The sequence below is a fragment of the Eptatretus burgeri genome, unplaced genomic scaffold (assembly GCF_056783735.1).
Source record: "Eptatretus burgeri isolate ZD-2024b unplaced genomic scaffold, Ebu_testis_v1 Ebu_testis_scaffold_3180, whole genome shotgun sequence".
Classification (NCBI taxonomy): Eukaryota; Metazoa; Chordata; class Myxini; order Myxiniformes; family Myxinidae; genus Eptatretus; species Eptatretus burgeri.
In genome coordinates, this window is record NW_028225128.1 from 1 (window position 1) to 7,665 (window position 7,665).

General features: G+C 46.0%; 1 long non-coding RNA gene across 1 annotated transcript; it reads left to right on the plus strand.

The window, feature by feature from the left end:
* The first annotated feature begins 1,189 nt into the window (after window positions 1-1,189).
* LOC147006397 (uncharacterized) lies at window positions 1,190-6,835 on the plus strand. Its single transcript, XR_015054860.1, has 2 exons — window positions 1,190-1,424; window positions 6,335-6,835. It is a non-coding gene; the product is annotated as an uncharacterized LOC147006397 (long non-coding RNA).
* The last annotated feature ends 830 nt before the right edge of the window (window positions 6,836-7,665 follow it).

Below are 7,665 nucleotides of genomic sequence, written 5' to 3' on the forward strand. Positions count from 1 at the left end.
AAATAGTTTGGAACAGAGACATTAGGGGATCTGTGAAAGGGAGAGGGATGGGGTGGGGAACACGGGGTACACAAGATGGACATTACAGGGACTTTCAGGAAGGAAAGCAGGGAATTTGAAGGAGGTGGGTTTGGCGTGGATTAACGGGGGTAGAAAAGATCGAGGATTTGGATTGGGGACGATAATAGGTGGTGGTGAACAGCTGTTTTGAAGACCTGGAGGGAAGAGTGGGATTGAAGAGAGTGAGGGAGTTTATTCCAAAGATGGGGAAAAAGAGGAATGAAAGAGTGAAGGTGAGCAATGATTCTTCTCATTTTTCTTGTTTTTAGTTGTTTTTTTTGGATGTTGTTTTTAGCTTCTCATTTTGCACTGTCTTCAACCTCTTGTGCAGCACTTCTCCATCTTCTGTTGATGACATTATCGTCAATCTGATGTCTATGTTGTCCATCCGGTGAAGTCCTTGTGTCCAGTCGACACTGGGGTTGTTTGAATCATGTGTTTGCAATTACGAGATCATTCTCCACACAGAACTCCAGCATTTGTTCATCTGGCTCATTTTGGACACCGAGTCCATGCCTTCCTACAATCCCTGGTGCTCCTGCTTCTCCGAATTTTTCATTCCTGTCTCCCATAATTATTAAAACATCTCGTTTCGGAACTTGTTCTTCCAGTTCCTGCAACTTTCCAGAAAACTCCATGTTTTCTTCATCCTCTGCAGAAGTTGGAGCTTATATCTGAATGATGCTGAGGTTCATTGGACATCCTTTCAACCTCACTGTTACCAACCTATCATTGACTGGTTGCGTCCCAGCACTGACCCAGCAGTCTTCTTGGTGCAAATCACTGACACTCGATTTATTTTAGAGGTTTCGTGACCAGAAAAGAAAACTTTGTAATCGTCAGATTGAACCCGCCCCAAACCAGTCCATCTAAGTTCACTTATTCCCAAAATTTCATTTCTTGTCCTCTATATCTCTCTGTCTATATGTCTGTCTGTCTCTCTCTCTCTTTCACACACACCCCCTTCTCACACCTCTCTCCTGCAGTGTATACCAACTTTTCATGAAGCATCGCTCTCCCCACCTGCCTCCCATCCTTAATCTACCCCCCTTCCTAGCATCCTCTTCCTTACCCCTCCGAGCTTTTCCTCCCTCCTCTCTCTCCACCCCCCCCCACCCTTAATATCCCCGTCAGTGAATTGACGCGTTGTATTTGCTCATAAAAAAATGTAATTATCGTCATGAGCAGATGGTGCTTAATTATCAGTGCCATCTTCTTGAACTCGTGTTCTCTTCCAACAGGAAAGCTGTGATTTCTGCAACACTGAACCAGGAGCTGGGAGAACACTCACTTCCACAAATGGCTGAACTTCAGACCATCACCATTGTGGTTTAACAACGCCCCCCCCCACCTCCCTTTTCCAGGTAATTTCCTCCCTCAGGTATCACACAGCCAATAAGCTGCTCTTTTAAGATACAGGTTACTGCTGCAGAGAACTCGTGTTCGGATCACTTCAGATCTCGGCTTCGGATTACAGCAACGGCATCTCGGAGCAGAGAGGACTTCAAATAGTGTTCCAAACAATCCACGAAATATCAACTCTGACTCAACAACTCTCGGTTCATTTAATTCATTTACTAAACACATGGACATGCTGAAAGTTTACCTTTGAGGTGTTACACTTGACAGGTTGGGGCTGTGTTGCCTGGGTCCCATTAACGACTTGACTCTCCCGGACACTGACTTATGTTCTTCTCTGCACTGCTCGCTCATTATACTCGGAACTAAAGTTTGAACATCATCGAACAAGGCACTCTTTGTATTTGTAGATTTTCTGTGAGCTGGTATTTGTCAATTCACAATTAAGTACACTGATGTCGACGAATGTCTTTGTCCTGCATGTTATTCATGTAAACTTCCTCCATGAGCCCTCAGATCAATAAAATAATAATTGTATGAAAAAGGAAACAATTTAATACCTTCCGCGACTTTAATTGATGTAATTTAATGATTCCCATCTTGCGTCGTTAACATTGTCCAAGTCTTTCACAAACCGATTGGCCAGACCATCTCGTTTCCTTTTCCTTGTCCCCCGCCCCGTGACCACCATCACACGTTACCGTGCGCGGCGGATCGAGGACTCCGGACACCGAATCCACTCCCACGGTGTCTGGTTCGAACACCTGCGGTCCCGGCACGACCCTCTCCAAAACCTTCTCTCGAGCCTGTTTCTTTTCCCCTCCGCAGAGCGGGATTGCCTGAACGAAGGCACCGCCCCCACTCGCAGTCAGCCAAGAAGAGGGACGCTCCGTGTATGACGGCTGGGTCTTATACTTCGGTCTAGTAACTGCTTCTGATTCATATTCTGATTCCTACTCTTTAACATTTTCCTTTTGGCCATAGTACAAAACAATCATGCAAGTACACGCGCCATTCAATCAGCAATTGATAATAAGCACACCACGATACCTCCCCGTGACTCGGATCCACCACATCTCCACTCCACACGAAACCACTCGCGCCAATTCCCAACCGGCACCTCAACTTACTTCGCACCTCGCTCACCAAACCTCATCACTTCGACCACAAACGCCTCCCGCACACAGGAAAAATATTCCGACACACCCTCAGAGGGTTTCCGGTCCCTGAGACTGGTAGGGCGTGGCGAGGGTCGCTGTGGCCCAATAGAGGAGCAGGATTTGGGTCAGCGTGTCGCTTTCGGGTCAGAACCCCACTTTTCGCCCGGGGCTTATAAAAGGCGGGATGTGGAACCGTTCACTCTCTTCTCTTCGCTGGCTCTTTGCTCGCTGCCCCGCTCTTGGTGTGCGATTGCCAGGACGTGCTTCTTCTTGAGAGTCTGATCCAGTGCGACTACCGAGACTCCTTGCCGTGCTGTTAACGTTCCGCCACCCCCGTGCAGCCAGATGGACCACTGCAGCGCTCACGAGCCCCGGCAAAGTGACTAAGTCGGAGATAACACGCCACATTTCGAGGTGGGGACGCTCTGGCGGAGCGTCCCATGGAGGTACATGACACAAACAGACCTTAACACAGCGAGGTTAAGGATCTTGCGCCTCACACATCTGTCCTCCTCTTCTCTCTCTCTCTCTCTCTCTCTCTCTCTCTCTCTCTCTCTCTCTCTCTCTCTCTCTCTCTCTCTCTCTCTCTCTCTCTCTCTCTCTCTCTCTCTCTCTCTCTCTCTCTCTCTCTCTCTCCTGAGGTATAACAAGTTATCGTAGATGTACAACTGGGAGGATAACATGGATGGGATTCCCATTTACAATTAATTACCAAACTTGATTGGGATTTGTACCTTGAGGGGGGATAACAAGGACCGGGTATAATGTTGTTACATTCACTGTGTGGAGTAATATTATTATTGTTATTAATAATTATCAACAATAAAACCATAATATGAGGAATGAGTTTGTGGTTCAAACCTTCATATCAGGGGAACGAATCATGGACGAACTCAGACTCGATCTTCCCTTTCATCACAGGATCTGAAACACAAAACAATCCATTAAATAAAAACGAAACTTTCACGAACCACAAGATGTCGGTTCGGAGTGAACGTCATGTACCGGGTCCCGGACTCCTGATCCTCGGGCAAACCGACCACGGACCCGCGGTCTGAGGGAGAACCTCCCGGACCGATCACGCTTCCTCCATCGGAGCCACTCGTGAATCCCGGGGTGTTCGCCTCGTGATCTTCACCAAAGAGTCCTCGGGTCATCGAGCACCGTCGGGTACTGTAAGGCACACAGTGCCAGATTTAGACACAAGCTAAACAAGCTACAGATTCGGACCTCACAATCCGCAGGGGCTTCAAAAAATGTGTGAATCAGGCCTCAATAAATTTTCATTCTTCGTTGATTTCGTAGCTTCAGAGGCACAGCCACGTGGAGCAGGAGAAACTTGGACGAAAGATTGTCCAAACGATGTCCGTATGAACCTTTCGGGTGAACCGAGGTACTTCGATGCTGACAGCAAGCAGAATTATCGAGGAAAAGAACAAATTGTCCACAAACATCTGAATCAAATCATCTTCCAAGACAAGATTCGTGAAGTTTTCCCTCATGGGAAATACTATCCTGACGTGTGATGGTGACGAATAGTTCAGGAGAAAGGTCATTTTTCACAGGTAAAGAGAATCAAAAATGAACTGAGAACAAACCATGTCTCAAGGAGAACAGTCTGCGCTGAGCATCATGTGCAGACAAAGCAATAAGCTGCGGAGCAGATCATTTGAGGAGACAATTCATGATTTTGTAAACAATTTAATTGGCTACTCTCAGAGCACCCTTATCCTGGACATTTCCATCTGTCTGTCTGTCCGCGAAACTTTGGTCAAACCTCGGGGCTAAACCACTCAACCGATTCCAATGAAATTTGGTAGGTGGGACCAATATTTCTGGAAATCGTGTGCTTCGAATATGGGACCCCGGGCCCTAGCAAGGGCCCTTTAAAGTGGTCAAAAAATCGAAGCTTAGAGTTCTGTGCGCAATCTATCTCGCTCCGTTCATGCCAATTTGCAGCCCGAACAAAAAATATTTGTAGGAGGAGATAGGTTTTGGGCGAGTACATGTCGAACATTTCACAAACGGTTAATTGCGAATATCTCTTGGAGAAAGAGTCTGATTTTGATGAAACTTGGGTGAAATGTGTACAATGTGGCAAGCATGTACACAAAAATGAATGGTTGCTATGCACACCTCCGTTGCTTAGCAACAGCTAAAATACTTTATCGTACATCGTACACTTATTGTGGACTGTACAAAAAAAATTAAATCAATACCTCCAAAACTGGACCTCCGAGGGACCTGTTTTTTGTGCCCAAGGAGAATGTCTTACAGCATCATATAAAAAAATAAAATCTTTAGCGAATAGATAAATGGAATTACCAGGGCTGCCATTTGTTAGAGTCTCTTTGGAAACATGCCTGAAATTTCACAAGGCGGGTTTCTGGGCGCAAACTAAGAGGGCTGTGATAATTATATTTATTGTGCTAAATTGATTGATGGCATGTACATGAATATCGGCTAGTCACGTCGGCCAGCTTTCCATCTAGAGTGAGCAGCCATGTCGCCTACCGGCTTGTATTTATTTATTTGTTGATTTGGTTTCGGCTTGTGATGATCAAAACACATCGTACGTACTTTGTAGATTACCGAAGTGAGAGCATATTGTCCTCTTCACTTCTCTGTGAACAGGAAAACCCCAAAGTGCTCACTCAATGGCTCCGAGTGCTCTTTTCCTCTGTGTCCATGTCCCAACCGCAGGAGCGTCTGATCCGCGACATCTGAACACGAAGATGTGTCTGCACGTGATGGAGATTACTTTGTGTCCAAGTGTACTTACGTTGGTACCAGAAGCGTCCGACGTGCGCAGGAATGGGACGACGGGACGTGCACGTACGATAACGATGTACAGGGAGAGACGCCGACGATGCCCAATCCCCTGTGTACCCAAACCCCTGGGTACCTGGGTACCAAGGCACACCCCCCTCCAAGTATCTACTATCAGTGTGGATACAAGAAAGGAAATGCTTGTCACCATCACACAAGGTTGCCTGTCTGTCTGTCTGTCTCTGTCTCTGTCTGTGAGCACGAAATCTCAAAAAGTTATGGATGGATTTGAACGAAACTTGGTGAACCAATCAGTGGGATACAACATGTGAAGTGTTCAGCTTGGTGGAGGTGTGCGCCCTACCTAGTGCCGTTGTTGTTTTTCATTTTCTTTCGGGTCTTTTGTTCCGGCCCCGTTGCTGCTCGTAATGTGCTACTCATGGGGAGCATGGTTGTGGCACTGATACGGGCCGTGGTTGTGCTGCTGATGGGGCTGTGGCTGTGTCGCTGATGCAAAGCACTGTGTAGGTTTGGGAAGGAATTTGTAACTTGTGCAGGGTGCCGGCGATAACCCGCCTACTCTTCACGAAAGACACAGTGGGATATTTAACGTCCACCAACAAATGCTGGCAGATGGGTGGGAGTCAAGCATCGCATCCATCCGACGGATGGCACTCACATTGATGCCTCGCCATGCTTGTGAGACACCAGGGTAGTAGTTGGTAGCTGTGCCGACATTTAAACCCAAGCTTGACGGCTCACACGTGAGTGTGCCTCACTCTGGGTCATCCTGCCAGCCATATCGTCGGTATCATGGTCCCCTTTTGAGAAAGACCGTAAGGTACTTGTGCTGGTATCGTAGCCGAAGTTCATTTACCTGTGTCGTTCAGTTACCTGTATCGTTGCTCTCTGAAAGGTTCTTGAGGTTGCATTTTGATATTGCTGAGGTTTAACGAGGTGAAAACGTTTACCTTCTTCATCCACAGATCAAAGAGACATTTTCAAGAACATCATCGTCACGCTGGTGGTTGGAGTCCTGTCCATCATCGCCGGAACCTTCTTCTGCCTTCACGAGGACAAACTTCTCGAGTGGGTTTCCTCGGCTGGATCGATGTTTGCTCCTGATGACGCAGATTATTCGACCCAACAACACAAAACGGCAAGAACATTTGGACAAGCCATCCTCACAGTAAACGAGCACAATGACGAGCTTGACGTCATGTTAACACGTCGTGTCACTGTGACTTGTCATAAACATTTTATTTATTATTTATTTATTTCGACAAATTCCTGCTTTTCCTTTTCCCCTGAAGGTAAACATCCTCTCCTGTGTTCATTTTAACCTTGTAAGAACTCAAGAAACGCCACACACATGGATAATAAGAACCTCTATCATGTGTGAACATTTCAGGAAGCTGATACTTTAAATTAAAACTTTATTCTCATGTTATATCCCTTAGTTGAGGATTTAAACGACGTTTAACCAATTTTTGGCCTTTGTTTTCACTTTAATTGGTTTATTTTTGTCCGGTTTCAAACGTACGACCACTTCCTGAGCTCATCTCATTGATCCACACATGGTGATTTAAAAAAAAAATTGGTAATTGAATTTAATGCCCAAATGTGCAAATCCTCTTCGAATTTCAAGGCAATTGGATAAAAATTGAGGATTTTAGAAATCCCACCTGAGTTGTTGACCTTTGACCTGTGTTGACCTCAAAAACAATTGGTGGTTGAATTCAGTTTCCTGAAGTGAAAATTCTCTTCCAATTTCCAGTAAATCGGATGAAAATTGAGGATTTGGGGTAAATTGCCCGATGTTGACCTCAAAAGAGTGAGCGCTGTATCACGTGGTCATGTGACACGTGGTAAAGTTTCAATTTCCTCCGCCGAACGGTTTTCCATGTTCGATCTTAACAGAGAGCAGACACGAACGACGTACGTATCCCACCGATCGCTTCACCCTGCTCTTTGCATCGTCAGCCCAGAGTAATGAGTACGTACAATTGTAGACGACTTATTTGATGCACAAATAATTTGATTCAGTTGGTTTCAATGTTTATCCTTTGAGATGTGAGCGGACAACACATCACGTGACCACGTGCACACAGAGAGCGACTGGGCAGAGCGATGCACACGTCACTTCCGGGTCCCAACTTCCGAGCACGTGGAGTCACGGGACCGTGGACGGACAAACAAGTTGTGGGTTCGAGTTAGTTCGTTGTGAACCAAAATAGCCTCCGATGTGGAATGTCCCCATTTGTTAAATTCATTTGAATCGAAAAATCGTTTGAGAATCGAAACAAATTTAATGTAA